The following is an 18,821-nucleotide window of genomic DNA, read 5'->3' on the forward strand; positions in this document are numbered from 1 at the left end:
ACGGCGCCTCGCACACGCCGGTCAGTCCGGCGCCAGTCTCGCAGTTGTTTCTCGTGCTTGTGCTGTCATATGGACCACGACCCGAGCGGCAGCGAGCGGCAGTCGAGCAAAGTCGGGACAAGTCGGGACGGAAGGGGACAGCCGAGAATGCACCATGCGAATTACGCAAATATCTGGAAGCGCGACGCGTGTCAGGCAGGTGAGAACGCTTCCCTCGGTCCAGCAGGACACTGACACACCCCGCGCAGTCCACCCGCCGCCCGGCCGCGCGCAAGACCTGCGCTGGTTGACAATAACAAGGTGCGTCTCCCGCTAGTGTCGAGGAGGAAGGACGTGCTTTGCGTCAAATGTGCCACCGAAAATGGCGATTGCGTGTGTTGGAAGGAGAGGCGAAGCATTCTTCTGCCGTGCAGCTACAGTATAAGGACGCCAACGGCCATACCATGTTGAATACACCGGTTCTCGTCAGATCACCGAAGTTAAGCAACATCGGGCCCGGTTAGTACTTGGATGGGTGACCGCCTGGGAACACCGGGTGCTGTTGGCTCTCTCTCTTCTTTTAAATTTCATGTCACTACACCTGGCAGCCCTCTTTTCATACTAACTCTCAGGTGCGACAAAGATGCTCCCACAAGCATTTTAAACTACTGTATTAAACGTAAGATGCGAAATTACAGTAATGAACTCAGTTTGAGCAAGAATGCGCGAAGGAAGGGTGGTAGGAACTCCTTGAAAGTAACGAAACACTGCGAATCGACAGATGTGCACTTGAAATGCGTCAGAGCCTTCTGTTTTGTAGGAGCGCTAAATTCCAAAAAACTAAATAATTAAATAAAAAACTAAAAAAACAGAAAATCAACTGTTCTGGTACGATCACCGACGATAAGCAACATCGTTAGTATTCGGATCGGTGACCGCCTGGGTACTCTGGAAAAGAGGGCTGGCAGGGGTAGCCAAAAAATGAAGTCAGACAAAGTGTCTCTAGAAATAACAAGAGTATGACACGACAGGACTGTTCTGAAATACGCCAGGGCTTATAGTTTTGTAGCAGTGTACAAATGCAAATTTGTAAACAAAAATTTATCTTTCGCCGCTAGAAGAAATGGATGCTTTGTCGAACCGCCTGTGTATTGTGTCCGTGTTTTCGCACCTTTCCACGGCATTGCACGGAACAGCACTGCTCTAGTAGCTCCGAACGGCCGCACACGGCGCCTCGCACACGCCGGTCAGTCCGGCGCCAGTCTCGCAGTTGTTTCTCGTGCTTGTGCTGTCATATGGACCACGACCCGAGCGGCAGCGAGCGGCAGTCGGGACAAGTCGGGTCAAGTCGGGACAAGTCGGGACGGAAGGGGACAGCCGAGAATGCACCATGCGAATTACGCAAATATCTGGAAGCGCGACGCGTGTCAGGCAGGTGAGAACGCTTCCCTCGGTCCAGCAGGACACTGACACACCCCGCGCAGTCCACCCGCCGCCCGGCCGCGCGCAAGACCTGCGCTGGTTGACAATAACAAGGTGCGTCTCCCGCGAGTGTCGAGGAGGAAGGACGTGCTTTGCGTCAAATGTGCCACCGAAAATGGCGATTGCGTGTGTTGGAAGGAGAGGCGAAGCATTCTTCTGCCGTGCAGCTACAGTATAAGGACGCCAACGGCCATACCATGTTGAATACACCGGTTCTCGTCAGATCACCGAAGTTAAGCAACATCGGGCCCGGTTAGTACTTGGATGGGTGACCGCCTGGGAACACCGGGTGCTGTTGGCTCTCTCTCTTCTTTTAAATTTCATGTCACTATACCTGGCAGCCCTCTTTTCATACTAACTCTCAGGTGCGACAAAGATGCTCCCACAAGCATTTTAAACTACTGTATTAAACGTAAGATGCGAAATTACAGTAATGAACTCAGTTTGAGCAAGAATGCGCGAAGGAAGGGTGGTAGGAACTCCTTGAAAGTAACGAAACACTGCGAATCGACAGATGTGCACTTGAAATGCGTCAGAGCCTACTGTTTTGTAGGAGCGCTAAATTCCAAAAAACTAAATAATTAAATAAAAAACTAAAAAAACAGAAAATCAACTGTTCTGGTACGATCACCGACGATAAGCAACATCGTTAGTATTCGGATCGGTGACCGCCTGGGTACTCTGGAAAAGAGGGCTGGCAGGGGTAGCCAAAAAATGAAGTCAGACAAAGTGTCTCTAGAAATAACAAGAGTATGACACGACAGGACTGTTCTGAAATACGCCAGGGCTTATAGTTTTGTAGCAGTGTACAAATGCAAATTTGTAAACAAAAATTTATCTTTCGCCGCTAGAAGAAATGGATGCTTTGTCGAACCGCCTGTGTATTGTGTCCGTGTTTTCGCACCTTTCCACGGCATTGCACGGAACAGCACTGCTCTAGTAGCTCCGAACGGCCGCACACGGCGCCTCGCACACGCCGGTCAGTCCGGCGCCAGTCTCGCAGTTGTTTCTCGTGCTTGTGCTGTCATATGGACCACGACCCGAGCGGCAGCGAGCGGCAGTCGGGACAAGTCGGGACAAGTCGGGACAAGTCGGGACGGAAGGGGACAGCCGAGAATGCACCATGCGAATTACGCAAATATCTGGAAGCGCGACGCGTGTCAGGCAGGTGAGAACGCTTCCCTCGGTCCAGCAGGACACTGACACACCCCGCGCAGTCCACCCGCCGCCCGGCCGCGCGCAAGACCTGCGCTGGTTGACAATAACAAGGTGCGTCTCCCGCGAGTGTCGAGGAGGAAGGACGTGCTTTGCGTCAAATGTGCCACCGAAAATGGCGATTGCGTGTGTTGGAAGGAGAGGCGAAGCATTCTTCTGCCGTGCAGCTACAGTATAAGGACGCCAACGGCCATACCATGTTGAATACACCGGTTCTCGTCCGATCACCGAAGTTAAGCAACATCGGGCCCGGTTAGTACTTGGATGGGTGACCGCCTGGGAACACCGGGTGCTGTTGGCTCTCTCTCTTCTTTTAAATTTCATGTCACTACACCTGGCAGCCCTCTTTTCATACTAACTCTCAGGTGCGACAAAGATGCTCCCACAAGCATTTTAAACTACTGTATTAAACGTAAGATGCGAAATTACAGTAATGAACTCAGTTTGAGCAAGAATGCGCGAAGGAAGGGTGGTAGGAACTCCCTGAAAGTAACGAAATACTGCGAATCGACAGATGTGCACTTGAAATGCGTCAGAGCCTTCTGTTTTGTAGGAGCGCTAAATTCCAAAAAACTAAATAATTAAATAAAAAACTAAAAAAACAGAAAATCAACTGTTCTGGTACGATCACCGACGATAAGCAACATCGTTAGTATTCGGATCGGTGACCGCCTGGGTACTCTGGAAAGAGGGCTGGCAGGGGTAGCCAAAAAATGAAGTCAGACAAAGTGTCTCTAGAAATAACAAGAGTATGACACGACAGGACTGTTCTGAAATACGCCAGGGCTTATAGTTTTGTAGCAGTGTACAAATGCAAATTTGTAAACAAAAACTTATCTTTCGCCGCTAGAAGAGATGGATGCTTTGTCGAACCGCCTGTGTCTTGTGTCCGTGTTTTCGCACCTTTCCACAACATTGCACGGAACAGCACTGCTCTAGTAGCTCCGAACGGCCGCACACGGCGCCTCGCACACGCCGGTCAGTCCGGCGCCAGTCTCGCAGTTGTTTCTCGTGCTTGTGCTGTCATATGGACCACGACCCGAGCGGCAGCGAGCGGCAGTCGAGCAAAGTCGGGACAAGTCGGGACGGAAGGGGACAGCCGAGAATGCACCATGCGAATTACGCAAATATCTGGAAGCGCGACGCGTGTCAGGCAGGTGAGAACGCTTCCCTCGGTCCAGCAGGACACTGACACACCCCGCGCAGTCCACCCGCCGCCCGGCCGCGCGCAAGACCTGCGCTGGTTGACAATAACAAGGTGCGTCTCCCGCGAGTGTCGAGGAGGAAGGACGTGCTTTGCGTCAAATGTGCCACCGAAAATGGCGATTGCGTGTGTTGGAAGGAGAGGCGAAGCATTCTTCTGCCGTGCGGCTACAGTATAAGGACGCCAACGGCCATACCATGTTGAATACACCGGTTCTCGTCCGATCACCGAAGTTAAGCAACATCGGGCCCGGTTAGTACTTGGATGGGTGACCGCCTGGGAACACCGGGTGCTGTTGGCTCTCTCTCTTCTTTTAAATTTCATGTCACTACACCTGGCAGCCCTCTTTTCATACTAACTCTCAGGTGCGACAAAGATGCTCCCACAAGCATTTTAAACTACTGTATTAAACGTAAGATGCGAAATTACAGTAATGAACTCAGTTTGAGCAAGAATGCGCGAAGGAAGGGTGGTAGGAACTCCTTGAAAGTAACGAAACACTGCGAATCGACAGATGTGCACTTGAAATGCGTCAGAGCCTACTGTTTTGTAGGAGCGCTAAATTCCAAAAAACTAAATATTAAATAAAAAACTAAAAAAACAGAGAATCAACTGTTCTGGTACGATCACCGACGATAAGCAACATCGTTAGTATTCGGATCGGTGACCGCCTGGGTACTCTGGAAAAGAGGGCTGGCAGGGGTAGCCAAAAAATGAAGTCAGACAAAGTGTCTCTAGAAATAACAAGAGTATGACACGACATACTGTTCTGAAATACGCCAGGGCTTATAGTTTTGTAGCAGTGTACAAATGCAAATTTGTAAACAAAAACTTATCTTTCGCCGCTAGAAGAGATGGATGCTTTGTCGAACCGCCTGTGTCTTGTGTCCGTGTTTTCGCACCTTTCCACAGCATTGCACGGAACAGCACTGCTCTAGTAGCTCCGAACGGCCGCACACGGCGCCTCGCACACGCCGGTCAGTCCGGCGCCAGTCTCGCAGTTGTTTCTCGTGCTTGTGCTGTCATATGGACCACGACCCGAGCGGCAGCGAGCGGCAGTCGAGCAAAGTCGGGACAAGTCGGGACGGAAGGGGACAGCCGAGAATGCACCATGCGAATTACGCAAATATCTGGAAGCGCGACGCGTGTCAGGCAGGTGAGAACGCTTCCCTCGGTCCAGCAGGACACTGACACACCCCGCGCAGTCCACCCGCCGCCCGGCCGCGCGCAAGACCTGCGCTGGTTGACAATAACAAGGTGCGTCTCCCGCGAGTGTCGAGGAGGAAGGACGTGCTTTGCGTCAAATGTGCCACCGAAAATGGCGATTGCGTGTGTTGGAAGGAGAGGCGAAGCATTCTTCTGCCGTGCGGCTACAGTATAAGGACGCCAACGGCCATACCATGTTGAATACACCGGTTCTCGTCCGATCACCGAAGTTAAGCAACATCGGGCCCGGTTAGTACTTGGATGGGTGACCGGCTGGGAACACCGGGTGCTGTTGGCTCTCTATCTTCTTTTAAATTTCATGTCACTACACCTGGCAGCCCTCTTTTCATACTAACTCTCAGGTGCGACAAAGATGCTCCCACAAGCATTTTAAACTACTGTATTAAACGTAAGATGCGAAATTACAGTAATGAACTCAGTTTGAGCAAGAATGCGCGAAGGAAGGGTGGTAGGAACTCCCTGAAAGTAACGAAATACTGCGAATCGACAGATGTGCACTTGAAATGCGTCAGAGCCTTCTGTTTTGTAGGAGCGCTAAATTCCAAAAAAACTAAATAATTAAATAAAAAACTAAAAAAACAGAAAATCAACTGTTCTGGTACGATCACCGACGATAAGCAACATCGTTAGTATTCGGATCGGTGACCGCCTGGGTACTCTGGAAAGAGGGCTGGCAGGGGTAGCCAAAAAATGAAGTCAGACAAAGTGTCTCTAGAAATAACAAGAGTATGACACGACAGGACTGTTCTGAAATACGCCAGGGCTTATAGTTTTGTAGCAGTGTACAAATGCAAATTTGTAAACAAAAACTTATCTTTCGCCGCTAGAAGAGATGGATGCTTTGTCGAACCGCCTGTGTCTTGTGTCCGTGTTTTCGCACCTTTCCACAGCATTGCACGGAACAGCACTGCTCTAGTAGCTCCGAACGGCCGCACACGGCGCCTCGCACACGCCGGTCAGTCCGGCGCCAGTCTCGCAGTTGTTTCTCGTGCTTGTGCTGTCATATGGACCACGACCCGAGCGGCAGCGAGCGGCAGTCGAGCAAAGTCGGGACAAGTCGGGACGGAAGGGGACAGCCGAGAATGCACCATGCGAATTACGCAAATATCTGGAAGCGCGACGCGTGTCAGGCAGTTGAGAACGCTTCCCTCGGTCCAGCAGGACACTGACACACCCCGCGCAGTCCACCCGCCGCCCGGCCGCGCGCAAGACCTGCGCTGGTTGACAATAACAAGGTGCGTCTCCCGCGAGTGTCGAGGAGGAAGGACGTGCTTTGCGTCAAATGTGCCACCGAAAATGGCGATTGCGTGTGTTGGAAGGAGAGGCGAAGCATTCTTCTGCCGTGCAGCTACAGTATAAGGACGCCAACGGCCATACCATGTTGAATACACCGGTTCTCGTCCGATCACCGAAGTTAAGCAACATCGGGCCCGGTTAGTACTTGGATGGGTGACCGCCTGGGAACACCGGGTGCTGTTGGCTCTCTCTCTTCTTTTAAATTTCATGTCACTACACCTGGCAGCCCTCTTTTCATACTAACTCTCAGGTGCGACAAAGATGCTCCCACAAGCATTTTAAACTACTGTATTAAACGTAAGATGCGAAATTACAGTAATGAACTCAGTTTGAGCAAGAATGCGCGAAGGAAGGGTGGTAGGAACTCCCTGAAAGTAACGAAATACTGCGAAACGACAGATGTGCACTTGAAATGCGTCAGAGCCTTCTGTTTTGTAGGAGCGCTAAATTCCAAAAAACTAAATAATTAAATAAAAAACTAAAAAAACAGAAAATCAACTGTTCTGGTACGATCACCGACGATAAGCAACATCGTTAGTATTCGGATCGGTGACCGCCTGGGTACTCTGGAAAGAGGGCTGGCAGGGGTAGCCAAAAAATGAAGTCAGACAAAGTGTCTCTAGAAATAACAAGAGTATGACACGACAGGACTGTTCTGAAATACGCCAGGGCTTATAGTTTTGTAGCAGTGTACAAATGCAAATTTGTAAACAAAAACTTATCTTTCGCCGCTAGAAGAGATGGATGCTTTGTCGAACCGCCTGTGTCTTGTGTCCGTGTTTTCGCACCTTTCCACAGCATTGCACGGAACAGCACTGCTCTAGTAGCTCCGAACGGCCGCACACGGCGCCTCGCACACGCCGGTCAGTCCGGCGCCAGTCTCGCAGTTGTTTCTCGTGCTTGTGCTGTCATATGGACCACGACCCGAGCGGCAGCGAGCGGCAGTCGAGCAAAGTCGGGACAAGTCGGGACGGAAGGGGACAGCCGAGAATGCACCATGCGAATTACGCAAATATCTGGAAGCGCGACGCGTGTCAGGCAGGTGAGAACGCTTCCCTCGGTCCAGCAGGACACTGACACACCCCGCGCAGTCCACCCGCCGCCCGGCCGCGCGCAAGACCTGCGCTGGTTGACAATAACAAGGTGCGTCTCCCGCGAGTGTCGAGGAGGAAGGACGTGCTTTGCGTCAAATGTGCCACCGAAAATGGCGATTGCGTGTGTTGGAAGGAGAGGCGAAGCATTCTTCTGCCGTGCAGCTACAGTATAAGGACGCCAACGGCCATACCATGTTGAATACACCGGTTCTCGTCCGATCACCGAAGTTAAGCAACATCGGGCCCGGTTAGTACTTGGATGGGTGACCGCCTGGGAACACCGGGTGCTGTTGGCTCTCTCTCTTCTTTTAAATTTCATGTCACTACACCTGGCAGCCCTCTTTTCATACTAACTCTCAGGTGCGACAAAGATGCTCCCACAAGCATTTTAAACTACTGTATTAAACGTAAGATGCGAAATTACAGTAATGAACTCAGTTTGAGCAAGAATGCGCGAAGGAAGGGTGGTAGGAACTCCCTGAAAGTAACGAAATACTGCGAATCGACAGATGTGCACTTGAAATGCGTCAGAGCCTTCTGTTTTGTAGGAGCGCTAAATTCCAAAAAACTAAATAATTAAATAAAAAACTAAAAAAACAGAAAATCAACTGTTCTGGTACGATCACCGACGATAAGCAACATCGTTAGTATTCGGATCGGTGACCGCCTGGGTACTCTGGAAAGAGGGCTGGCAGGGGTAGCCAAAAAATGAAGTCAGACAAAGTGTCTCTAGAAATAACAAGAGTATGACACGACAGGACTGTTCTGAAATACGCCAGGGCTTATAGTTTTGTAGCAGTGTACAAATGCAAATTTGTAAACAAAAACTTATCTTTCGCCGCTAGAAGAGATGGATGCTTTGTCGAACCGCCTGTGTCTTGTGTCCGTGTTTTCGCACCTTTCCACAGCATTGCACGGAACAGCACTGCTCTAGTAGCTCCGAACGGCCGCACACGGCGCCTCGCACACGCCGGTCAGTCCGGCGCCAGTCTCGCAGTTGTTTCTCGTGCTTGTGCTGTCATATGGACCACGACCCGAGCGGCAGCGAGCGGCAGTCGAGCAAAGTCGGGACAAGTCGGGACGGAAGGGGACAGCCGAGAATGCACCATGCGAATTACGCAAATATCTGGAAGCGCGACGCGTGTCAGGCAGGTGAGAACGCTTCCCTCGGTCCAGCAGGACACTGACACACCCCGCGCAGTCCACCCGCCGCCCGGCCGCGCGCAAGACCTGCGCTGGTTGACAATAACAAGGTGCGTCTCCCGCGAGTGTCGAGGAGGAAGGACGTGCTTTGCGTCAAATGTGCCACCGAAAATGGCGATTGCGTGTGTTGGAAGGAGAGGCGAAGCATTCTTCTGCCGTGCAGCTACAGTATAAGGACGCCAACGGCCATACCATGTTGAATACACCGGTTCTCGTCCGATCACCGAAGTTAAGCAACATCGGGCCCGGTTAGTACTTGGATGGGTGACCGCCTGGGAACACCGGGTGCTGTTGGCTCTCTCTCTTCTTTTAAATTTCATGTCACTACACCTGGCAGCCCTCTTTTCATACTAACTCTCAGGTGCGACAAAGATGCTCCCACAAGCATTTTAAACTACTGTATTAAACGTAAGATGCGAAATTACAGTAATGAACTCAGTTTGAGCAAGAATGCGCGAAGGAAGGGTGGTAGGAACTCCCTGAAAGTAACGAAATACTGCGAATCGACAGATGTGCACTTGAAATGCGTCAGAGCCTTCTGTTTTGTAGGAGCGCTAAATTCCAAAAAACTAAATAATTAAATAAAAAACTAAAAAAACAGAAAATCAACTGTTCTGGTACGATCACCGACGATAAGCAACATCGTTAGTATTCGGATCGGTGACCGCCTGGGTACTCTGGAAAGAGGGCTGGCAGGGGTAGCCAAAAAATGAAGTCAGACAAAGTGTCTCTAGAAATAACAAGAGTATGACACGACAGGACTGTTCTGAAATACGCCAGGGCTTATAGTTTTGTAGCAGTGTACAAATGCAAATTTGTAAACAAAAACTTATCTTTCGCCGCTAGAAGAGATGGATGCTTTGTCGAACCGCCTGTGTCTTGTGTCCGTGTTTTCGCACCTTTCCACAGCATTGCACGGAACAGCACTGCTCTAGTAGCTCCGAACGGCCGCACACGGCGCCTCGCACACGCCGGTCAGTCCGGCGCCAGTCTCGCAGTTGTTTCTCGTGCTTGTGCTGTCATATGGACCACGACCCGAGCGGCAGCGAGCGGCAGTCGAGCAAAGTCGGGACAAGTCGGGACGGAAGGGGACAGCCGAGAATGCACCATGCGAATTACGCAAATATCTGGAAGCGCGACGCGTGTCAGGCAGGTGAGAACGCTTCCCTCGGTCCAGCAGGACACTGACACACCCCGCGCAGTCCACCCGCCGCCCGGCCGCGCGCAAGACCTGCGCTGGTTGACAATAACAAGGTGCGTCTCCCGCGAGTGTCGAGGAGGAAGGACGTGCTTTGCGTCAAATGTGCCACCGAAAATGGCGATTGCGTGTGTTGGAAGGAGAGGCGAAGCATTCTTCTGCCGTGCAGCTACAGTATAAGGACGCCAACGGCCATACCATGTTGAATACACCGGTTCTCGTCCGATCACCGAAGTTAAGCAACATCGGGCCCGGTTAGTACTTGGATGGGTGACCGCCTGGGAACACCGGGTGCTGTTGGCTCTCTCTCTTCTTTTAAATTTCATGTCACTACACCTGGCAGCCCTCTTTTCATACTAACTCTCAGGTGCGACAAAGATGCTCCCACAAGCATTTTAAACTACTGTATTAAACGTAAGATGCGAAATTACAGTAATGAACTCAGTTTGAGCAAGAATGCGCGAAGGAAGGGTGGTAGGAACTCCCTGAAAGTAACGAAATACTGCGAATCGACAGATGTGCACTTGAAATGCGTCAGAGCCTTCTGTTTTGTAGGAGCGCTAAATTCCAAAAAACTAAATAATTAAATAAAAAACTAAAAAAACAGAAAATCAACTGTTCTGGTACGATCACCGACGATAAGCAACATCGTTAGTATTCGGATCGGTGACCGCCTGGGTACTCTGGAAAGAGGGCTGGCAGGGGTAGCCAAAAAATGAAGTCAGACAAAGTGTCTCTAGAAATAACAAGAGTATGACACGACAGGACTGTTCTGAAATACGCCAGGGCTTATAGTTTTGTAGCAGTGTACAAATGCAAATTTGTAAACAAAAACTTATCTTTCGCCGCTAGAAGAGATGGATGCTTTGTCGAACCGCCTGTGTCTTGTGTCCGTGTTTTCGCACCTTTCCACAGCATTGCACGGAACAGCACTGCTCTAGTAGCTCCGAACGGCCGCACACGGCGCCTCGCACACGCCGGTCAGTCCGGCGCCAGTCTCGCAGTTGTTTCTCGTGCTTGTGCTGTCATATGGACCACGACCCGAGCGGCAGCGAGCGGCAGTCGAGCAAAGTCGGGACAAGTCGGGACGGAAGGGGACAGCCGAGAATGCACCATGCGAATTACGCAAATATCTGGAAGCGCGACGCGTGTCAGGCAGGTGAGAACGCTTCCCTCGGTCCAGCAGGACACTGACACACCCCGCGCAGTCCACCCGCCGCCCGGCCGCGCGCAAGACCTGCGCTGGTTGACAATAACAAGGTGCGTCTCCCGCGAGTGTCGAGGAGGAAGGACGTGCTTTGCGTCAAATGTGCCACCGAAAATGGCGATTGCGTGTGTTGGAAGGAGAGGCGAAGCATTCTTCTGCCGTGCAGCTACAGTATAAGGACGCCAACGGCCATACCATGTTGAATACACCGGTTCTCGTCCGATCACCGAAGTTAAGCAACATCGGGCCCGGTTAGTACTTGGATGGGTGACCGCCTGGGAACACCGGGTGCTGTTGGCTCTCTCTCTTCTTTTAAATTTCATGTCACTACACCTGGCAGCCCTCTTTTCATACTAACTCTCAGGTGCGACAAAGATGCTCCCACAAGCATTTTAAACTACTGTATTAAACGTAAGATGCGAAATTACAGTAATGAACTCAGTTTGAGCAAGAATGCGCGAAGGAAGGGTGGTAGGAACTCCCTGAAAGTAACGAAATACTGCGAATCGACAGATGTGCACTTGAAATGCGTCAGAGCCTTCTGTTTTGTAGGAGCGCTAAATTCCAAAAAACTAAATAATTAAATAAAAAACTAAAAAAACAGAAAATCAACTGTTCTGGTACGATCACCGACGATAAGCAACATCGTTAGTATTCGGATCGGTGACCGCCTGGGTACTCTGGAAAGAGGGCTGGCAGGGGTAGCCAAAAAATGAAGTCAGACAAAGTGTCTCTAGAAATAACAAGAGTATGACACGACAGGACTGTTCTGAAATACGCCAGGGCTTATAGTTTTGTAGCAGTGTACAAATGCAAATTTGTAAACAAAAACTTATCTTTCGCCGCTAGAAGAGATGGATGCTTTGTCGAACCGCCTGTGTCTTGTTTCCGTGTTTTCGCACCTTTCCACAGCATTGCACGGAACAGCACTGCTCTAGTAGCTCCGAACGGCCGCACACGGCGCCTCGCACACGCCGGTCAGTCCGGCGCCAGTCTCGCAGTTGTTTCTCGTGCTTGTGCTGTCATATGGACCACGACCCGAGCGGCAGCGAGCGGCAGTCGAGCAAAGTCGGGACAAGTCGGGACGGAAGGGGACAGCCGAGAATGCACCATGCGAATTACGCAAATATCTGGAAGCGCGACGCGTGTCAGGCAGGTGAGAACGCTTCCCTCGGTCCAGCAGGACACTGACACACCCCGCGCAGTCCACCCGCCGCCCGGCCGCGCGCAAGACCTGCGCTGGTTGACAATAACAAGGTGCGTCTCCCGCGAGTGTCGAGGAGGAAGGACGTGCTTTGCGTCAAATGTGCCACCGAAAATGGCGATTGCGTGTGTTGGAAGGAGAGGCGAAGCATTCTTCTGCCGTGCAGCTACAGTATAAGGACGCCAACGGCCATACCATGTTGAATACACCGGTTCTCGTCCGATCACCGAAGTTAAGCAACATCGGGCCCGGTTAGTACTTGGATGGGTGACCGCCTGGGAACACCGGGTGCTGTTGGCTCTCTCTCTTCTTTTAAATTTCATGTCACTACACCTGGCAGCCCTCTTTTCATACTAACTCTCAGGTGCGACAAAGATGCTCCCACAAGCATTTTAAACTACTGTATTAAACGTAAGATGCGAAATTACAGTAATGAACTCAGTTTGAGCAAGAATGCGCGAAGGAAGGGTGGTAGGAACTCCTTGAAAGTAACGAAACACTGCGAATCGACAGATGTGCACTTGAAATGCGTCAGAGCCTACTGTTTTGTAGGAGCGCTAAATTCCAAAAAACTAAATATTAAATGAAAAACTAAAAAAACAGAGAATCAACTGTTCTGGTACGATCACCGACGATAAGCAACATCGTTAGTATTCGGATCTGTGACCGCCTGGGTACTCTGGAAAGAGGGCTGGCAGGGGTAGCCAAAAAATGAAGTCAGACAAAGTGTCTCTAGAAATAACAAGAGTATGACACGACAGGACTGTTCTGAAATACGCCAGGGCTTATAGTTTTGTAGCAGTGTACAAATGCAAATTTGTAAACAAAAACTTATCTTTCGCCGCTAGAAGAGATGGATGCTTTGTCGAACCGCCTGTGTCTTGTGTCCGTGTTTTCGCACCTTTCCACAGCATTGCACGGAACAGCACTGCTCTAGTAGCTCCGAACGGCCGCACACGGCGCCTCGCACACGCCGGTCAGTCCGGCGCCAGTCTCGCAGTTGTTTCTCGTGCTTGTGCTGTCATATGGACCACGACCCGAGCGGCAGCGAGCGGCAGTCGAGCAAAGTCGGGACAAGTCGGGACGGAAGGGGACAGCCGAGAATGCACCATGCGAATTACGCAAATATCTGGAAGCGCGACGCGTGTCAGGCAGGTGAGAACGCTTCCCTCGGTCCAGCAGGACACTGACACACCCCGCGCAGTCCACCCGCCGCCCGGCCGCGCGCAAGACCTGCGCTGGTTGACAATAACAAGGTGCGTCTCCCGCGAGTGTCGAGGAGGAAGGACGTGCTTTGCGTCAAATGTGCCACCGAAAATGGCGATTGCGTGTGTTGGAAGGAGAGGCGAAGCATTCTTCTGCCGTGCAGCTACAGTATAAGGACGCCAACGGCCATACCATGTTGAATACACCGGTTCTCGTCCGATCACCGAAGTTAAGCAACATCGGGCCCGGTTAGTACTTGGATGGGTGACCGCCTGGGAACACCGGGTGCTGTTGGCTCTCTCTCTTCTTTTAAATTTCATGTCACTACACCTGGCAGCCCTCTTTTCATACTAACTCTCAGGTGCGACAAAGATGCTCCCACAAGCATTTTAAACTACTGTATTAAACGTAAGATGCGAAATTACAGTAATGAACTCAGTTTGAGCAAGAATGCGCGAAGGAAGGGTGGTAGGAACTCCCTGAAAGTAACGAAATACTGCGAATCGACAGATGTGCACTTGAAATGCGTCAGAGCCTTCTGTTTTGTAGGAGCGCTAAATTCCAAAAAACTAAATAATTAAATAAAAAACTAAAAAAACAGAAAATCAACTGTTCTGGTACGATCACCGACGATAAGCAACATCGTTAGTATTCGGATCGGTGACCGCCTGGGTACTCTGGAAAGAGGGCTGGCAGGGGTAGCCAAAAAATGAAGTCAGACAAAGTGTCTCTAGAAATAACAAGAGTATGACACGACAGGACTGTTCTGAAATACGCCAGGGCTTATAGTTTTGTAGCAGTGTACAAATGCAAATTTGTAAACAAAAACTTATCTTTCGCCGCTAGAAGAGATGGATGCTTTGTCGAACCGCCTGTGTCTTGTGTCCGTGTTTTCGCACCTTTCCACAGCATTGCACGGAACAGCACTGCTCTAGTAGCTCCGAACGGCCGCACACGGCGCCTCGCACACGCCGGTCAGTCCGGCGCCAGTCTCGCAGTTGTTTCTCGTGCTTGTGCTGTCATATGGACCACGACCCGAGCGGCAGCGAGCGGCAGTCGAGCAAAGTCGGGACAAGTCGGGACGGAAGGGGACAGCCGAGAATGCACCATGCGAATTACGCAAATATCTGGAAGCGCGACGCGTGTCAGGCAGGTGAGAACGCTTCCCTCGGTCCAGCAGGACACTGACACACCCCGCGCAGTCCACCCGCCGCCCGGCCGCGCGCAAGACCTGCGCTGGTTGACAATAACAAGGTGCGTCTCCCGCGAGTGTCGAGGAGGAAGGACGTGCTTTGCGTCAAATGTGCCACCGAAAATGGCGATTGCGTGTGTTGGAAGGAGAGGCGAAGCATTCTTCTGCCGTGCAGCTACAGTATAAGGACGCCAACGGCCATACCATGTTGAATACACCGGTTCTCGTCCGATCACCGAAGTTAAGCAACATCGGGCCCGGTTAGTACTTGGATGGGTGACCGCCTGGGAACACCGGGTGCTGTTGGCTCTCTCTCTTCTTTTAAATTTCATGTCACTACACCTGGCAGCCCTCTTTTCATACTAACTCTCAGGTGCGACAAAGATGCTCCCACAAGCATTTTAAACTACTGTATTAAACGTAAGATGCGAAATTACAGTAATGAACTCAGTTTGAGCAAGAATGCGCGAAGGAAGGGTGGTAGGAACTCCCTGAAAGTAACGAAATACTGCGAATCGACAGATGTGCACTTGAAATGCGTCAGAGCCTTCTGTTTTGTAGGAGCGCTAAATTCCAAAAAACTAAATAATTAAATAAAAAACTAAAAAAACAGAAAATCAACTGTTCTGGTACGATCACCGACGATAAGCAACATCGTTAGTATTCGGATCGGTGACCGCCTGGGTACTCTGGAAAGAGGGCTGGCAGGGGTAGCCAAAAAATGAAGTCAGACAAAGTGTCTCTAGAAATAACAAGAGTATGACACGACAGGACTGTTCTGAAATACGCCAGGGCTTATAGTTTTGTAGCAGTGTACAAATGCAAATTTGTAAACAAAAACTTATCTTTCGCCGCTAGAAGAGATGGATGCTTTGTCGAACCGCCTGTGTCTTGTGTCCGTGTTTTCGCACCTTTCCACAGCATTGCACGGAACAGCACTGCTCTAGTAGCTCCGAACGGCCGCACACGGCGCCTCGCACACGCCGGTCAGTCCGGCGCCAGTCTCGCAGTTGTTTCTCGTGCTTGTGCTGTCATATGGACCACGACCCGAGCGGCAGCGAGCGGCAGTCGAGCAAAGTCGGGACAAGTCGGGACGGAAGGGGACAGCCGAGAATGCACCATGCGAATTACGCAAATATCTGGAAGCGCGACGCGTGTCAGGCAGGTGAGAACGCTTCCCTCGGTCCAGCAGGACACTGACACACCCCGCGCAGTCCACCCGCCGCCCGGCCGCGCGCAAGACCTGCGCTGGTTGACAATAACAAGGTGCGTCTCCCGCGAGTGTCGAGGAGGAAGGACGTGCTTTGCGTCAAATGTGCCACCGAAAATGGCGATTGCGTGTGTTGGAAGGAGAGGCGAAGCATTCTTCTGCCGTGCAGCTACAGTATAAGGACGCCAACGGCCATACCATGTTGAATACACCGGTTCTCGTCCGATCACCGAAGTTAAGCAACATCGGGCCCGGTTAGTACTTGGATGGGTGACCGCCTGGGAACACCGGGTGCTGTTGGCTCTCTCTCTTCTTTTAAATTTCATGTCACTACACCTGGCAGCCCTCTTTTCATACTAACTCTCAGGTGCGACAAAGATGCTCCCACAAGCATTTTAAACTACTGTATTAAACGTAAGATGCGAAATTACAGTAATGAACTCAGTTTGAGCAAGAATGCGCGAAGGAAGGGTGGTAGGAACTCCCTGAAAGTAACGAAATACTGCGAATCGACAGATGTGCACTTGAAATGCGTCAGAGCCTTCTGTTTTGTAGGAGCGCTAAATTCCAAAAAACTAAATAATTAAATAAAAAACTAAAAAAACAGAAAATCAACTGTTCTGGTACGATCACCGACGATAAGCAACATCGTTAGTATTCGGATCGGTGACCGCCTGGGTACTCTGGAAAGAGGGCTGGCAGGGGTAGCCAAAAAATGAAGTCAGACAAAGTGTCTCTAGAAATAACAAGAGTATGACACGACAGGACTGTTCTGAAATACGCCAGGGCTTATAGTTTTGTAGCAGTGTACAAATGCAAATTTGTAAACAAAAACTTATCTTTCGCCGCTAGAAGAGATGGATGCTTTGTCGAACCGCCTGTGTCTTGTGTCCGTGTTTTCGCACCTTTCCACAGCATTGCACGGAACAGCACTGCTCTAGTAGCTCCGAACGGCCGCACACGGCGCCTCGCACACGCCGGTCAGTCCGGCGCCAGTCTCGCAGTTGTTTCTCGTGCTTGTGCTGTCATATGGACCACGACCCGAGCGGCAGCGAGCGGCAGTCGAGCAAAGTCGGGACAAGTCGGGACGGAAGGGGACAGCCGAGAATGCACCATGCGAATTACGCAAATATCTGGAAGCGCGACGCGTGTCAGGCAGGTGAGAACGCTTCCCTCGGTCCAGCAGGACACTGACACACCCCGCGCAGTCCACCCGCCGCCCGGCCGCGCGCAAGACCTGCGCTGGTTGACAATAACAAGGTGCGTCTCCCGCGAGTGTCGAGGAGGAAGGACGTGCTTTGCGTCAAATGTGCCACCGAAAATGGCGATTGCGTGTGTTGGAAGGAGAGGCGAAGCATTCTTCTGCCGTGCAGCTACAGTATAAGGACGCCAACGGCCATACCATGTTGAATACACCGGTTCTCGTCCGATCACCGAAGTTAAGCAACATCGGGCCCGGTTAGTACTTGGATGGGTGACCGCCTGGGAACACCGGGTGCTGTTGGCTCTCTCTCTTCTTTTAAATTTCATGTCACTACACCTGGCAGCCCTCTTTTCATACTAACTCTCAGGTGCGACAAAGATGCTCCCACAAGCATTTTAAACTACTGTATTAAACGTAAGATGCGAAATTACAGTAATGAACTCAGTTTGAGCAAGAATGCGCGAAGGAAGGGTGGTAGGAACTCCTTGAAAGTAACGAAACACTGCGAATCGACAGATGTGCACTTGAAATGCGTCAGAGCCTACTGTTTTGTAGGAGCGCTAAATTCCAAAAAACTAAATATTAAATAAAAAACTAAAAAAACAGAGAATCAACTGTTCTGGTACGATCACCGACGATAAGCAACATCGTTAGTATTCGGATCTGTGACCGCCTGGGTACTCTGGAAAGAGGGCTGGCAGGGGTAGCCAAAAAATGAAGTCAGACAAAGTGTCTCTAGAAATAACAAGAGTATGACACGACAGGACTGTTCTGAAATACGCCAGGGCTTATAGTTTTGTAGCAGTGTACAAATGCAAATTTGTAAACAAAAACTTATCTTTCGCCGCTAGAAGAGATGGATGCTTTGTCGAACCGCCTGTGTCTTGTGTCCGTGTTTTCGCAGCTTTCCACAGCATTGCACGGAACAGCACTGCTCTAGTAGCTCCGAACGGCCGCACACGGCGCCTCGCACACGCCGGTCAGTCCGGCGCCAGTCTCGCAGTTGTTTCTCGTGCTTGTGCTGTCATATGGACCACGACCCGAGCGGCAGCGAGCGGCAGTCGAGCAAAGTCGGGACAAGTCGGGACGGAAGGGGACAGCCGAGAATGCACCATGCGAATTACGCAAATATCTGGAAGCGCGACGCGTGTCAGGCAGGTGAGAACGCTTCCCTCGGTCCAGCAGGACACTGACACACCCCGCGCAGTCCACCCGCCGCCCGGCCGCGCGCAAGACCTGCGCTGGTTGACAATAACAAGGTGCGTCTCCCGCGAGTGTCGAGGAGGAAGGACGTGCTTTGCGTCAAATGTGCCACCGAAAATGGCGATTGCGTGTGTTGGAAGGAGAGGCGAAGCATTCTTCTGCCGTGCAGCTACAGTATAAGGACGCCAACGGCCATACCATGTTGAATACACCGGTTCTCGTCCGATCACCGAAGTTAAGCAACATCGGGCCCGGTTAGTACTTGGATGGGTGACCGCCTGGGAACACCGGGTGCTGTTGGCTCTCTCTCTTCTTTTAAATTTCATGTCACTACACCTGGCAGCCCTCTTTTCATACTAACTCTCAGGTGCGACAAAGATGCTCCCACAAGCATTTTAAACTACTGTATTAAACGTAAGATGCGAAATTACAGTAATGAACTCAGTTTGAGCAAGAATGCGCGAAGGAAGGGTGGTAGGAACTCCCTGAAAGTAACG

General features: G+C 51.0%; 16 non-coding genes across 16 annotated transcripts; all 16 read left to right on the forward strand.

The window, feature by feature from the left end:
* The first annotated feature begins 428 nt into the window (after positions 1-428).
* LOC126321683 (5S ribosomal RNA) lies at positions 429-547 on the forward strand. The gene has a single exon (XR_007558446.1). It is a non-coding gene; the product is annotated as a 5S ribosomal RNA (ribosomal RNA).
* A 1,096-nt stretch (positions 548-1,643) lies between these two features.
* On the forward strand, positions 1,644-1,762 carry LOC126321685 (5S ribosomal RNA). Its single transcript, XR_007558448.1, has one exon. It is a non-coding gene; the product is annotated as a 5S ribosomal RNA (ribosomal RNA).
* A 1,096-nt stretch (positions 1,763-2,858) lies between these two features.
* LOC126321708 (5S ribosomal RNA) lies at positions 2,859-2,977 on the forward strand. Its single transcript, XR_007558470.1, has one exon. It is a non-coding gene; the product is annotated as a 5S ribosomal RNA (ribosomal RNA).
* A 1,085-nt stretch (positions 2,978-4,062) lies between these two features.
* LOC126321709 (5S ribosomal RNA) lies at positions 4,063-4,181 on the forward strand. Its single transcript, XR_007558471.1, has one exon. It is a non-coding gene; the product is annotated as a 5S ribosomal RNA (ribosomal RNA).
* Positions 4,182-5,265: 1,084 nt separating this feature from the next.
* On the forward strand, positions 5,266-5,384 carry LOC126321687 (5S ribosomal RNA). The gene has a single exon (XR_007558450.1). It is a non-coding gene; the product is annotated as a 5S ribosomal RNA (ribosomal RNA).
* A 1,086-nt stretch (positions 5,385-6,470) lies between these two features.
* LOC126321710 (5S ribosomal RNA) lies at positions 6,471-6,589 on the forward strand. The gene has a single exon (XR_007558472.1). It is a non-coding gene; the product is annotated as a 5S ribosomal RNA (ribosomal RNA).
* Positions 6,590-7,674: 1,085 nt separating this feature from the next.
* Positions 7,675-7,793, forward strand: LOC126321711 (5S ribosomal RNA). Its single transcript, XR_007558473.1, has one exon. It is a non-coding gene; the product is annotated as a 5S ribosomal RNA (ribosomal RNA).
* Positions 7,794-8,878: 1,085 nt separating this feature from the next.
* Positions 8,879-8,997, forward strand: LOC126321713 (5S ribosomal RNA). The gene has a single exon (XR_007558475.1). It is a non-coding gene; the product is annotated as a 5S ribosomal RNA (ribosomal RNA).
* Positions 8,998-10,082: 1,085 nt separating this feature from the next.
* On the forward strand, positions 10,083-10,201 carry LOC126321714 (5S ribosomal RNA). The gene has a single exon (XR_007558476.1). It is a non-coding gene; the product is annotated as a 5S ribosomal RNA (ribosomal RNA).
* A 1,085-nt stretch (positions 10,202-11,286) lies between these two features.
* Positions 11,287-11,405, forward strand: LOC126321715 (5S ribosomal RNA). Its single transcript, XR_007558477.1, has one exon. It is a non-coding gene; the product is annotated as a 5S ribosomal RNA (ribosomal RNA).
* A 1,085-nt stretch (positions 11,406-12,490) lies between these two features.
* On the forward strand, positions 12,491-12,609 carry LOC126321716 (5S ribosomal RNA). The gene has a single exon (XR_007558478.1). It is a non-coding gene; the product is annotated as a 5S ribosomal RNA (ribosomal RNA).
* Positions 12,610-13,693: 1,084 nt separating this feature from the next.
* On the forward strand, positions 13,694-13,812 carry LOC126321717 (5S ribosomal RNA). Its single transcript, XR_007558479.1, has one exon. It is a non-coding gene; the product is annotated as a 5S ribosomal RNA (ribosomal RNA).
* A 1,085-nt stretch (positions 13,813-14,897) lies between these two features.
* Positions 14,898-15,016, forward strand: LOC126321718 (5S ribosomal RNA). Its single transcript, XR_007558480.1, has one exon. It is a non-coding gene; the product is annotated as a 5S ribosomal RNA (ribosomal RNA).
* A 1,085-nt stretch (positions 15,017-16,101) lies between these two features.
* LOC126321719 (5S ribosomal RNA) lies at positions 16,102-16,220 on the forward strand. Its single transcript, XR_007558481.1, has one exon. It is a non-coding gene; the product is annotated as a 5S ribosomal RNA (ribosomal RNA).
* Positions 16,221-17,305: 1,085 nt separating this feature from the next.
* Positions 17,306-17,424, forward strand: LOC126321720 (5S ribosomal RNA). The gene has a single exon (XR_007558482.1). It is a non-coding gene; the product is annotated as a 5S ribosomal RNA (ribosomal RNA).
* Positions 17,425-18,508: 1,084 nt separating this feature from the next.
* Positions 18,509-18,627, forward strand: LOC126321721 (5S ribosomal RNA). The gene has a single exon (XR_007558483.1). It is a non-coding gene; the product is annotated as a 5S ribosomal RNA (ribosomal RNA).
* The last annotated feature ends 194 nt before the right edge of the window (positions 18,628-18,821 follow it).

Source organism: Schistocerca gregaria, unplaced genomic scaffold, assembly GCF_023897955.1.
Source record: "Schistocerca gregaria isolate iqSchGreg1 unplaced genomic scaffold, iqSchGreg1.2 ptg000758l, whole genome shotgun sequence".
Lineage (NCBI taxonomy): Eukaryota > Metazoa > Arthropoda > Insecta > Orthoptera > Acrididae > Schistocerca > Schistocerca gregaria.